The sequence below is a fragment of the Pleurodeles waltl genome, chromosome 7, assembly GCF_031143425.1.
Source record: "Pleurodeles waltl isolate 20211129_DDA chromosome 7, aPleWal1.hap1.20221129, whole genome shotgun sequence".
Lineage (NCBI taxonomy): Eukaryota > Metazoa > Chordata > Amphibia > Caudata > Salamandridae > Pleurodeles > Pleurodeles waltl.
In genome coordinates this window covers 559876498-559890961 of record NC_090446.1, presented here as the reverse complement: position 1 = coordinate 559890961, position 14464 = coordinate 559876498, and the positions used below count along the sequence as shown (strand labels likewise).

Sequence of the window (14464 nt, the reverse complement as noted above, 5' to 3'; positions counted from 1 at the left end):
TGTATGAGGCGTGGACCATGTGGCTTCCTTACAAATTTCTGTCATAGGTATATTTCCTAGAAAGGTCATTGTGGCGCCTTTCTTCCTAGTGGAGTCCGCCTTTGGCGTAATAGGCAGATCTCTTTTTGCTTTAATATAGCAGGTCTGAATGCATTTCACTATCCATCTGGCAATGCCTTGTTTGGATATTGGATTTCCTGCATGAGGTTTTTGGAAGGCTACAAACAATTGTTTTGTATTGCAAAATTGTTTTGTTCTATCAATGTAATACATTAGTGCTCTTTTGATGTCTAACGTATGTAAGGCCATTTCGGCTACTGAGTCTGGTTGTGGAAAAAAGACCTGGAGTTCCACTGTTTGGTTTAGGTGGAACGGTGATATAACTTTTGGTAAGAATTTTGGATTTGTACGGAGAACCACTTTATGTTTATGTATTTGTATAAAGGGTTCTTGTATAGTAAATGCTTGTATTTCACTTACTCTTCTAAGGGATGTGATAGCTATTAGGAAGGCTACTTTCCAGGTTAAGTATTGCATCTCACAAGAGTGCATGGGTTCAAATGGTGGATCCATGAGTCGTGTTAATACAATATTGAGGTTCCACGAGGGAACTGGTGGTGTTCTCGGGGGTATGATTCTTTTTAAACCCTCCATAAATGCTTTGATGACTGGGATTCTAAAGAGTGATGTTGAATGTGTAATCTGCAAATAGGCAGATATTGCTGTGAGATGTATTTTGATAGAAGAAAATGCTAGTTTTGATTTTTGGAAGTGTAATAAATAGCTTACAATATTTTTTGCAGAAGCATGTAGTGGTTGAATTTGATTATTATGGGAGTAATAAACAAATCTTTTCCATTTGTTTGCGTAACAATGTCTTGTAGTAGGTTTCCTAGCTTGCTTAATGACCTCCATACATTCTTGTGTAAGGTCTAAATGTCCAAACTCTAAGACTTCAGGAGCCAGATCGCTAGATTGAGCGATGCTGGATTCGGGTGTCTGATCTGCTGTTTGTGTTGAGTTAACAGATCTGGTGTGTTTGGTAGTTTGAAATGAGGTACTACTGACAGGTCTAGTAGTGTTGTATACCATGGTTGGCGAGCCCAAGTTGGTGCTATTAGTATTAGTTTGAGTTTGTTGTGACTCAATTTGTCTACCAGATAAGGAAGGAGTGGGAGAGGGGGAAAAGCGTAGGCAAATATCCCTGACCAGCTCATCCATAATGCATTGCCTTTGGACTGAGGGTTTGGATATCTGGACGCGAAGTTTTGGCATTTTGCATTTTCTTTTGTTGCGAATAGGTCTATTTCTGGTGTTCCCCAGCGTAGAAAGTAAGTTTGTAGTATCTGGGGATCAATTTCCCATTCGTGTGTCTGTTGGTGAGCTCGTCTGAGATTGTCGGCCAACTGGTTTTGAATCCCTGGGATGTATTGTGCTATTAGGTGAATGTGAATGTGAATCACCCAATGCCAAATCTTTTGTGCTAAAAGACACAGTTGTGATGAGTGTGTCCCTCCTTGTTTGTTTAAGTAATACATTGTTGTCATGTTGTCTGTTTTGACAAGAATGTGTTTGTGGACTATTAGCGGTTGAAATGCTTTCAATGCTAGAAACACTGCTAACAGCACTAAATGATTTATATGCAGTTGCCTTTGTTGAACGTCCCATTGTCCCTGTATACTGTGCTGGTTGAGGTGTGCTCCCCAAACTATCATGGAAGCATCTGTTGTAATCACGTATTGAGGCACTGGGTCTTGGAATGGCCGCCCTTGGTTTAAATTTATAGGATGCCACCACTGAAGCGAGAAGTGTGTTTGGCGGTCTATCAACACTAGATCTTGAAGTTGACCCTGTGCTTGTGTCCATTGTGTTGCTAGGCACTGTTGCAAGGGCCGCATGTGTAGTCTTGCGTTTGGGACAATGGCTATGCATGAAGACATCATGCTTAGAAGTTTCATTACAAACCTCACTTGATAGTGTTGGTTTGGGTACATGTTTAGTATTACATTTTGGAAGGCTTGAACCCGTTGTGGACTTGGAGTGGCAATCCCCTTTTGTGTGTTGATTGTTGCTCCCAAGTATTGTTGTATTTGACACGGTTGTAGATGTGATTTTTGGTAGTTTATAGAGAACCCTAGTTTGTGAAGGGTTTCTATGACGTATTTTGTGTGTAGAAGACACTGTTGCTGAGTGCTGGTTTTTATTAACCAATCGTCTAAGTAAGGGAACCGTGCATGAGCTGTCTCCTGATGTGAGCGGCTACTACTGCAAGGCATTTTGTGAATACCCTTGGGGCTGTTGTTATGCCGAATGGTAAGTCCTTGAATTGGTAATGCACGCCTTGGATTACAAACCTCAAGTATTTTCTGTGGGAAGGATGTATGGGTATGTGGAAATAAGTATCCTTGAGATCTAATGTTGACATGTAGTCCTGTTGTTTGAGCAAGGGAATCACGTCTTGAAGTGTCACCATGTGAAAGTGATCTGATTTGATGTAAAGATTCAGTGTTCTGAGGTCTAATATGGGTCTCAGTGTTTTGTCCTTTTTTGGAATTAGGAAATACAGGGAGTAAAAACCTCTTCCTTTTTGATGGTTGGGTACTGGTTCTATTGCTTCTTTTTGTAACAATGCTTGGATTTCTAGTTGTAACAGGTCTAAGTGTTGTTTGGACATATTGTGTGCTCTTGGAGGCACATTTGGTGGCAAATGTAGGAATTCTATGCAATAACCATGTTGGATAATGGCGAGGACCCACGCGTCTGTAGTTATGTGTTCCCAGTTGTGGTAATAAGCAGTAAGTCTCCACCCCACTGGTGTTGTGTGGTGGGGGTTTGTGACATTGAAGTCACTGTTTGGTTTGTGGGGTTTTTGGGCTTTGGAATTTCCCTCTTGTTTTAGGGAACTGTCCACCCCTATATTGTCCTCAAAAGCCTCCTCTATGATATTGGCAATGATATGTGGGTCTGACTTGTGAGGTGGAGGGCTTTGTGGTTTGGGCCCGAAACCCCCCTCTAAAGTGTGGCTTCCTAAAAGTGCCTCTGCTCTGTGGGGAGTAGAGTGCGCCCATGGCCTTGGCCGTGTCCTTCTTTAGTTTTTCTATCGCTGTATCCACTTCCGGCCCAAACAATTGTTGTTCGTTAAAAGGCATATTCAGCACAGCCTGCTGTATTTCTGGCTTAAATCCAGAGGTCCGTAGCCATGCGTGTCCCCGAATGGTTACTGCTGTGTTTACTGTCCTGCCCGCCGTATCTGCTGAGTCCATAGCCGACCTTATTTGGTTGTTGGAGATAATTTGGCCCTCCTTGACAACCTGTTGGGCACGTTTCTGGAACTCCTTGGGAAGGTGTTGAATGAGATGTTGCATTTCATCCCAATGTGCCCTGTCGTATCTTGCCAGTAGAGCTTGAGAATTGGCAATTCGCCATTGATTGGCTGCCTGTGTGGCCACCCTCTTGCCTGCTGCATCGAATTTCCGACTTTCTTTGTCGGGCTGTGGTGCGTCTCCAGAAGTTTGTGAGTTTGCCCTTTTTTGGGCTGCTCCTACTACCACCGAATCAGGAGTTAACTGCTGTGTGATGTACACAAGGTCCGTAGGGGGAGGTTTATATTTCTTCTCCACCCTAGGTGTGATGGCTCTGCTTTTGACTGGGTCCTGAAACACCTGTTTGGCGTGTTTTAACATGCCTGGTAACATTGGCAAACTTTGGTATTGGCTGTGCGTAGATGACAGGGTGTTGAACAAGAAGTCATCTTCTAGGGGCTCTGCATGTAGTGCTACATTATGAAAAGTAGCTGCCCTGGAAACCACCTGCATCTAAGCAGTACTGTCCTCAGGTGGTGATGGCCTTGCCGGGTAGCAATCAGGACTATTATCTGAGACCGGTGCATCATACAAATCCCATGCATCCGGGTCATCTTGGCTCATCCCTGTGTGCGTTGGTGACTGCATCATTGGGGGTGTTGCTACTGGGGACAGATGTGGCGAGTGCAGTGGCGAGTGCAGTGGCGATTGCTGTGGCGAAAACTGTGGTGGTGTTTTTTCTTTAGCCACTTTTGCTTTTGGCTGCATTTCCGCCTCTTGGAATGCGAGCTTCCGCTTCATCTTTATTGGAGGAAGAGTTCTGATTTTCCCCGTGTCTTTTTGTATATGGAGCCCCCTCTGGGTATGGTCTGGTTCTCCCATGCCCAGTTCTTGTTCAAATCTGTGGCCTTGTAATTGTGTGGAAAGGCCTTGTTCCTCTGTATAGGAGCTGTGTTTCGGCGCCGAGGATGCATGTTTCGGCACCGAAATCTTTTCGGCAGTTTTTTCGGCTCCGAGGAAACCATTTTGGCTTTCGGTGTGCCGAACTCTCGGTGCTGAGTATGTTCGGAGCCGGTATCTCGGTGCCGAGTCTGTTCGGAGCCAGTATCTCGACCGGAGTCGGATGTCTTCGGCTGCTGGGAGGCCTTTCTCGGTGCCGATGTTTGGTCACCGTGTTTTCGGGTTAAGCCATGGCCTGTTGGCGGTGGCGTCCCCTGGGCCTTCATTATTTTCGAGTGAGTTTTTGCCGGCCGTGGTTTACTCACGGTTTGCTGCGTCTTCGGCTGCTCACTTTCGGACTCGTCCGAATCTCGAATCTCGAATCTCTCCTCTTCTTCAACGTCGGTGTGCCTGGCCGGTGTCGACGCCATCTCAAGTCTTCGAGCTCTTCGATCCCGCAGTGTTTTCTTGGATCAAAATGCCCAACAGGCCTCGCAAGTATCCTCTTTGTGTTCGGGGGACAAACACAGATTACAGACCAAGTGTTGGTCTGTATAAGGATACTTTGTGTGGCAGTTGGGGCAGAAGCGGAAGGGGGTCCGGTCCATGAGGTTTGAAGATGGACGCGGTCGGGCCGACCAGGCCCCGCCGAGGAGTGGAAGCCCGAAGCGCCGCCGGAGCTCTTCTTTCTTCGTTGTGAATGTGCTAGCACTAACCCGGTACCGAGCGCAAACAATACTGTCGAATTTTCCGATGGATAACTATCTTTTCCGAACCGAAATACGGAGCGAAGATGAACATGTCCGAACCCGATGGCGGAAAGAGAACAATCTAAGATGGAGTCGACGCCCATGTGCAATGGAGCCGAAATGGAGGAGTCCCTCGGTCTCGTGACTCGAAAAGACTTCTTCGAAGAAAAACAACTTGTAACACTCCTAGCCCAACACTAGATGGCAGGATAATGCACAGCATATGTATCTGCAGCTACACATGCCATCGAACATATATATATATATATATGACATTTTTGATATGTGCTCTGGGGTACCCGCATGTAGGTGGAAATATTCAGTGCTAATGACTTAGATGAGGATTCTCCTGGAAGAGAACTAGGATTACAGGTAAGTAATTTATCTTTGCACATGGGCTCAGACACTCGGGTTTCTAGGCAGCACCTGTCACCTCAGTTCCATTTCTTCGCCCAACAGTCTGCAACTGTTAAGACAGGGCAGAGTTAGGATGACCGAGGGCAGGTTTCATGAATGAAGGAACTTAGCATTCAAAGCTAGCATTCAAAGAGTAACTCTTGCAGAAAAGCATGGGGTAGCCCAGGTGGCTGCTTTGCATAACAAAAATGAGTCGGTATATATCACTTTTAGTTTCAGCTAATGCAGTGAGGTGAGTCTAGATCATAAGCTTCCAAGCATCCCAGTCTCGTACCTCTTCCATACTCTTTACAAGTTGAATGTTAAATCTGTAGTTGGGCATGGGACATAGAAGGGAAAAGGTTGGACTGCTGGGTTCACTAGGTAAGAACGGGGATATGTGAGTCCTAACACACAGACACATTAACTTTGACTGATCTCAAGTGGCAAATGGCTACCGGAACAATCAAGCCACAGGAGGCTTTTGATCCCAGCATTCTCACTCTCAAACTGTGGTAGAGCCTCCAGCCAACGGGTCTTGCCTATGAGAGCTATTGCCTTTGGCAATGATTTGTAGCCATGCTGTACAGACAACAAGGGATTGGTCTGAGAGGCTGAGGAAAGCACAAGGAGAACTGACGATTAGTTAGAGGGGCTGGGCAAGCACATGGACAATCAAGGATAGGTAGGAAGGGATGGGGCAAGCACACGGACAACAAAGGGTGGGAATTTCTGGGCCAAGTGCTCGTACAACAGACTACTGGGGGGAGGGGCCTGGGCAAGCAGATTGACAACTGAGGATAGGTAGGGGAGACTTGGGCAAGCACTCAGAAAACAGAGGGTGTGTGGGAGGGGCGGGGCTTAGATACAGACAATGGCGTGTTGACAGGATGAGCAGGGAAAGAACACAGATAACAGAGGGTGGGCAGGAAAGGTTGGGCAAGCACAGGGACAACTAAAAGTGGGCAAGAATGGCTGTGGAAGAAAACAGAGAAGAACATGGGTAACAGATGGAGTGTGGGACGGAACTGGGGATGCACACAGACAATGGAGGTTGGGTAGTGTGTTCTGGGGAAGCACATAAACAAAAAGTGGATGGTGAATGAAGGAGTGGCATGGTGCGTGGAGGAGGAGAAGAGGGTGACAAGCAGAAAACACATGCCCTCTTGTAGAGTGCTTAAACAAAAAGAAAAAAGTAGAACCTGAAGAAGCAAGAAGTTGAAAGGCACAATAATGTGTCCATTCTCTAGTGGAGGGAGAAACACAAGAAGCGGAAGGATAGACTAAGGACGCCGACAAATTAGAAGAAAGGAAATGAGAGGGACAATGAAGCCAAGCAGCCGAGACCTAAAAGTGGGGCACCAGCTGTTGAAGTTGGGAGATCCACTCCATGGAAGCAAATCCCCTGCATTTTAAAGGTGGGAATTTACAGGAATTAAAGGCACCATGACATTTGTCAAATTCTTGGTGTGGAGCTCAGAATGAATGTGTAGGAAAGTGCCCCTTTTGGCATGGTTACCTCCCCACGTTTTGACTCATATTGATGCTGACTTGACTGAGAGTATGCTGGGATTCTGCTAACCAGGCCTGTGCACCAGTGTTCTTTTGCAAAAACTGTACCATTGCTCCGACAATTTGCACATCCTTGGTCCACAGTTAAGTCCCTTGTAAAAGATACCTATGGTACCAAGGGCCCTGAGGCCAAGTAAGGTCCCCAAGGAATGCAACATATATTATGCAACCCTAGGGGACCACTTACCCAGCACATGCACACTGCCATTGCAGCTTGGGTGTGTTGGTGGGGAGAAAAAGACAAAGTCGACATGGCACCCCTCTCAGGGTACCATGCCCACAAACCACTGCCTGTGGCACAGGTAAGTCACCCCTTATAGCCCTAAGGCAGGGTGCACTCTACCACAGGTGAGGGCATAGTTGCAGGAGCAACATGCCCCTACAGTGTCTAAGTCTATTCTTAGACACTGTAAGCGCAGTGTGGCATATGGGCTGGGAGTTTGTCATTATGAACTCCACAGCTCCATAATGGCTTTACTGAAGACTGGGAAGATTGGTATCAAACTTCTCAGCACAATAAACCCAGACTGATGCCAGTGCTGGATTTATTGAAAAATGCACCCAGAGGGCGTCTTAGAGATGCCCCCTGGATTTTAGCCTAACTTCTAGTGCAGGACTGACTGGTCTGTGCCAGACTGCCACTTTCAGATGAGTTTCTGACCAAATGGGGTGAGAACCTTTGTGCTCTCTGTGGCCAGAATCAAAGCCTGCACTGGGTGGAGGTGCTTCACACCTCCCGCTTGCAGGAACTGCAACACCAGGCGGTGAGCTTCAAAGGCTCAGGCCTTTTATTACAGTGCCCCAGGGCACTCCAGCTAGTGGAGATGTCCGCCCCGGACAAAAGCCCCGCATTTGGTGGCATGTCTGGCAGGAAAATTAGGAAAAACAAGGAGGAGTGACCACGTAGCTAGGACCACCCCTAAGTTGTCCAGAGCTGAAGTGACCCGCCCCTCCTTGTAAAATCCTCCATCTTGGTTTGGAGGACAGGGACCAAAAGGGTTAGGTCTGTGTCCCCCTCCCCAAAGGGAGTGAACACCGGAAGGCGGTAGTCACCCTCAGGGACAGTAGGCATTGGCTACTGCTCTCTGACCACTGTAACGCCCCTAAATCCAAGATTTAAGGGCTCCCCTGAACCTAGCTCCTCAGATTCCGGGCGAACTCAAGAAGACAACAAGAAGTAAGAAGAGGGACTGCTAAGCTGGCCTCCAGCAATGAAGATTGAAGACACCAACTGACATGGCCCCAGCCCTACAGGCCTGTCTCCAGCTTCTGAAGCACTGCTACAAAAAGGCAACACCTACTGCAGGACCAGCGAACTCTGAAAAGCCTCAAGAGGACTGCCTGCCCTCCAGATGGCCAAGATCTCCTGTGGACAGCCGCCCTGCCCAAAAGGAACTCCAGCAAATGACACCAGACCACCTTGGATCCGCGAGTCCTGCCCAGTCTGCACCCGATGCCCACAGCCCATGTTTAGGTAGCCCAACTGACTAGAGCTGGTCCCCAGACGATTCTGATCTAGTGTCCACCCTGGGTTGACCCCTCCTGTCCACCACCATGACGCCTGCAGCCTTAATCCCCAGTACCCCCCTGACCGCGAGAGAATCGGACGAAGGATCCCCCAGCCCTCTGGCCTTGGGGAATCCGACCACTAGTCCAGCAACTTTCAGCAGGCGGCCCTCCTCCTTGTTCAGCCTGTGGTTTTCCAGAACCGACCCTCTGGCCCTATCCTAAAGCATCTTTGTGACTCCCTGGGTCCCCCTATTGAAAAGCAGTGGGAGCCCAACGGTAAGTATGCACCTTGCACCCAGCCGCCCCTGTGCTGCTGAGGGTGTGTGACCTAAACTCCCAAGGTCTGCCCTCCGAAGACACGGGTACTTATCTGCTGGTGTATCTAATTCTGAGTGACCACAGTCTCCATATGAGCCCATTCTAAATCCTGCATCAACTTTGACCTCTGAACCCAGCCAGCACCATGTTGCTGGTGGTGGGTGTTTGGGGTTAACTTGAACCCCACCTGTGGCCATCCTATCCCCCGGAGACTGGAACTTTAAGTCTTCTACTTATCTCAAAACTGTACTAACTTTTCTTCCCCTCTAGAATTGTTTCTGAAAATTGCAGTCAACCTGTAAAACAGATATTTGCTATTTTCTTGAAAACTGTTTAATTTGCCAAATCGAAACAAAGTGCTGTTGATACATATGTCTGATACTTACTTACAAATGTACTTATCTGCAAACTGAATCTTGTGGTTCTACAAATAAAGTAACAAAATATATTTTTGCTATATAAAAACCATAGGCCTTGATTTAGTCATTGAGTGTGTGCTTCATTTATTGCCTGTGTGTACAACAAATGCTTTGCACTATCCTCTGATAAGCCTAACTATTCTACCACACTACCACGAAAAAGAACATTAGTGTTATCTACTTTAGCCTCTGTTAAGCCTCTGGGGAACACCTGCACACTATACCTTATTTTGATATAGTATATACAGAGCCAGCTTCCTAAAGAATGGAACATGGAAATGAATGTTCTGGAAATCTACGACAGGCAACCAATCGGACAAAACTATAATCTGAGGCAATGTCACAGTCTTTAAATGTTTTAAAGTGGACAATGATCGAAAATAAATTGCTCTATTAATTAATCTAAGGCCTCACAGTTTCTTTTCAACTACAAAAAATAAGGAAATTGTCTCATTCTATAAAAAGGGAACTATTTATTGTCAGTAGCCCCCTTCATATGTCCTGGAATTTGTCCTTCCAAAATGACAGGATGCATGCATACTGATGCTAAGGTGTAGGCAAAGAACATTGAAGAGGAAGTGGAGCTGAAATAAGCTGCTCATCATCTACAGAATCAAGGTTTTGTGACATTAATTTCTAACGAGTAAGCCTGATGAAAATCCTAAACACAAAGGGAAGTCAAAGAAAGGCGTTTTTAGTAAAACCAGCAAACATATTGTTTCTTGAATTTAGCAGCATTTGGTAAGAGACATAGGCGGTCATTCTGACCTCGGCGGTAAAAGGCGCTTACCGCCGGCTAGAAGACCGCCATAACACCGCCGCGGCAAACCGCCACGGTCATTCTGACCCGCAACTGGCAAACCGCCAAAAACCCGACATCCACAGAAGTCTGCCACACTAAAGGTCAGCGAAAAAATGGTGATGACCAAACCTCCACCGTCACGCCAACAGAAAAACGCCCATACCATTACGACCCACGAATCCACGCGGCGGTCTTTCAAACGCGGTATTCCATTGGCGGTACACACCGCCGCGCTCAAAATACACACACCCTTACAAAACACAACCACATTGGACAGTTTGAAATACACACACCTGATACACATACACACACCACACCCACACACCCAATACAATATATAACACACACCCACAAACCCTTACTTCCACAATTGCGAATCAAGGACAGAGAGAGACAGCACTGCTTAGAGTAGACCATCACACAGAGGCTAATCACAACATCACCCACACAATTACAACGCACAAAACACCATACACCATCACACACATCACACTCCACAACACATACAACATCCCTCACCTCATCCACACCACCCCATGGCACCCCAAAGACACCCCAGGTTCTCTGACGCAGAACTCAGGGTCATGGTGGAGGAAATAGTACGTGTAGAGCCCCAGCTCTTAGGGGCACAGGTGCAGCATACAACAATTGCTAGGAAGATGGAGCTATGGCAAAGGATAGTCGACAGGGTCAACGCGGTGGGACAGCATCCACGCAATCGGGAGGACATCAGGAATAGATGGAACGACCTACGGGGGAAGGTGCGTTCCATGGTATCAAGGCACAATATTGCGGTGCAGAAGACTGGCGGCGGACCCCCACCTACTCCCCCAGAATTCACAGCATGGGAGGAGGAAGTCTTGCACATCCTGCATCCTGAGGGCCTCGCAGGAGTAGCTGGAGGAATGGACTCTGGTAAGTCAAATCTTAACTACTACTTCCCACCCCCACCCCATCTGCATGCCAGCACATACCCCCACCCTCACCCCCATCACACCAACTCCTTCCAAATGTACCACCATCACAACCCACCTATCCCAACACCTAGACCTGCATGCGACCACAAAGCATGGACACCCATCACCAAAGCATGCCCACTGCACATAACCATCTCCCCCACAAGCCACCCTCACAAAAGCCCCCACACGGGAATGCCTGCACTTGGGTACACGGACACCCACCCATCACACGAAAAGCCACACACCGAACCAATAACCATACCCTTATACCCCTGCAGGACCCGAACGCCACCACACCGCCACGGAGGGTCCAGAGATGTCCATCCCACCCGCAGAAGAGGCCCCCAGCGATGACAGCAGCTCTGTCGACCTGGACCCAGATGACCAGCCCGGCCCATCGGGGACCTCTGGACAGTCGGTTCCCCACAGACAGCCACAGGCTACACCAGACCTAACCCCCTCTGGGAACACCAGCACAGCTCCCACCCAGCGGGCCCATGCCTCTGTCTCCAGGACACGTCAATCAGCGGTGTGTCCGCCACTTCAGGGCACCCAGGTTGACCCACCACCCCAACAACATCAGGGACCTGGGGGCAGTGGTAGTGGGCACACCGTCCAGGGGACAGAGGCCCAGGGAAACAGGGGAACTGGGAGGGCTGCTGTGCGACAGGGGGGGGACAGGCCCAGGGAACCGACTCTCCAAGAGGCCCTCACCACCATCATGGGAGCATACCACCACTCCCAGGAGACGATGGCGATGGTACTGGCCAGGTTCCAGGAGATCCAGGCACAGCAGGAGGAACGGTACATGGGGTTCAGAGACGAACTGAGGAACATCGGTACCGCAATGGGGACCATCGTCCTGGCCCTTAACCAGATAGTCACCACATTGCGGGACCATGTGGCACCCCAAAGGGCCCCTGTCACTAGCCCAGGCCAGGAACAGCCTACCACCTCCGCCGGCGCTAGTGGACAGGAGGCCCCCACACAACGTCAGGCCACCAGAACCCCACCTCCTGCTGAAAAACAACCACCCCGCAAGCGGAACCTGAGATCACACAAGAAGACAGAGTAGGATTGCAAGACCCCGCCAGCATAAGATACCCCCTGATGTCATCCCACTGTCCCACAGTCACCCTGTCCAACCTTGAACTGCCCCTGCTCCATCCTTCCACAGGCATATGGACAATGCCCCTGTGCGACTGAGAACTGGACTCTGCCATGGACATTTCTCCACCCCCACCCATCACCGTTTTACTATCATGTACCTATATGTAGCACTTATAATAAATCACTTATGGCACTTACAATTACAGGAGTCTGCTTTTATTTTACTATTATGTATCACACATAACGGTGCAATTATGTTCTGTTACATTGTAATGACAACATACCAATGACAACAAGCTGTAGTCCATGGGCAAACAAAGCAGAAGTCACGCAGTTGATCAAACAGCTCTGAAAAGTGAAGGGAAAGTCACAATTCAGTTAAAAGGAAATGGGGGGAAACACAGAAAGTAGAGACGCAGGAGGCCTCAAGTAAATGTAAAATGGCGTGGGTGAATCTTACCTGTGTGCTACTGAAAATACTGTTGTATAACTGTATCCCTGTTGTTCGTGTCGTCCCCGTCGTCTTCCTCCTTCACTCTCCACAGGCTCCACAGCTGCTACAACACCACCATCTGGACCATCCTCCTGAACAAAAGGCACCTGGCGTCGCAATGCAAGATTGTGAAGCATACAGCAGGCCACGATGATATGGCACACCTTCTTTGGTGAGTACATTAGGGATCCACCTGTCATATGCAGGCACCTAAACCTGGCCTTCAGGACCCCAAAGGTCCTTTCTATTATCCTCCTAGTTCGCCCATGGGCCTCATTGTACCGTTCCTCTGCCCTTGTCCTGGGATTCCTCACTGGGGTCAATAGCCAGGAGAGGTTGGGGTAACCAGAGTCACCTAATAACCACACACGGTGTCTCTGTAGCTGTTCCATCACATAGGGGACGCTGCTATTTCGCATAACATACGCATCATGCACTGACCCAGGGAACTTGGCATTCACATGGGAGTTGTACTGGTCTGCCAAACAGACCACCTGGACATTCATGGAATGATAACTCTTTCTATTTCTGTACACCTGCTCACTGCCTTTGGGGGGTACCAAAGCCACATGGGTCCCATCAATGGCACCAATGATGTTGGGGATATGTCCAAGGGCATAGAAATCACCCTTCACTGTAGCCAACTCATCCTCCTCAGGGAAAACAATGTAGCTCTGCATGTATTTCATCAGGGCAGACAACACTCTGGACAAAACCTTAGAAAACATAGGCTGAGACATCCCTGATGACATGGCCACTGTTGTCTGAAAAGACCCACTTGCCAAAAAATGGAGTACTGAGTGAACCTGCACCAGAGGGGGAATCCCTGTGGGTTGGCGGATGGGGGACATCAGGTCTGGCTCCAGCTGGGCACACAGTTCATGAATAGTGGCTCTGTCAAGTCTGTAACGAAGTATAATATGTCGTTCTTCCATTGTCGACAGGTCCACCAGCGGTCGGTACACAGGAGGATTCATCCTTCTCCTCGCAAGTCCCAGCGGACGGTGCCTAGGAAGGACAACATGGAGTACAGAGTCAAGCAAGCCACAGGTTCGTTCAAACAGCTTGCACAGTAAATGAATCGCAATGCAGTGAAAGGCGTGTATGAGTGGCAATGCACGGCCTAGGCCTGTGTGACGCAGTAGAAATTAAGCCATGTGGGCCTTTGAAATGGCGGCTGCCTGACCTGTGAAGTGTGACAATGGGATGTGAGGTCAATGCGCTGGCGTGGCACACCGTGGCGGTAGGCGGTCGAAGACCGCGGTGCGAAGCCGCACTGGTTAACATTGAACCCTATGGTTCTCAGTAGCCAATGACGATGTGCGCCGGCGGTCGCGGTACGCACCGCAGCGGGCGTGACCGCCATTTTCTTGCCGCTTAATCACTCGAGACCTGATCATCCACAGGAGAGGACCTATACTGCAAGTGCTGCTGTGACCTCGGTCTGGGAGATACTATGGCTGCTGCGACTGGGGAAAGGGCCCCTGCCTTCACTTCAGAAGAGTTGGAGAAACTTGTTGATGGGGTCCTCCCCCAGTATGCGCTACTCTACGGTCCTCCAGACCAACAGGTGAGTACACTGGGTGCACGTTGAATGGGCTATGCCTGTGTTGAGTGGGGTGTATGTAAGATGGTGGGGAGGGGAGCGAATGAGGAGTGAAACGCACGACAGATGAGAGCATGTGCCACATGCCAAGATTGGGGAGGGGGGGCCACTCACATCTACCATGCAGAAAAGTGATGATATTTCGTTTCCCACCCTGTACATGTCACATAGGTCAGCCCCCATCAGAAGATTGACATTTGGCGTGCCATCGCCAAGGACGTCTGGGCCCTGGGGGTCCACAACAGACGGGGCACCCACTGCCGAAAGAGGTGGGAGGACATCCGCCGCGG

General features: G+C 48.8%; 1 protein-coding gene across 3 annotated transcripts in view; it reads right to left on the bottom strand.

The window, feature by feature from the left end:
* TEP1 (telomerase associated protein 1) overlaps nucleotides 1–14464 on the bottom strand; it is a 1055001-nt gene that overhangs the window by 310410 nt on the left and 730127 nt on the right. The window lies entirely within an intron of this gene.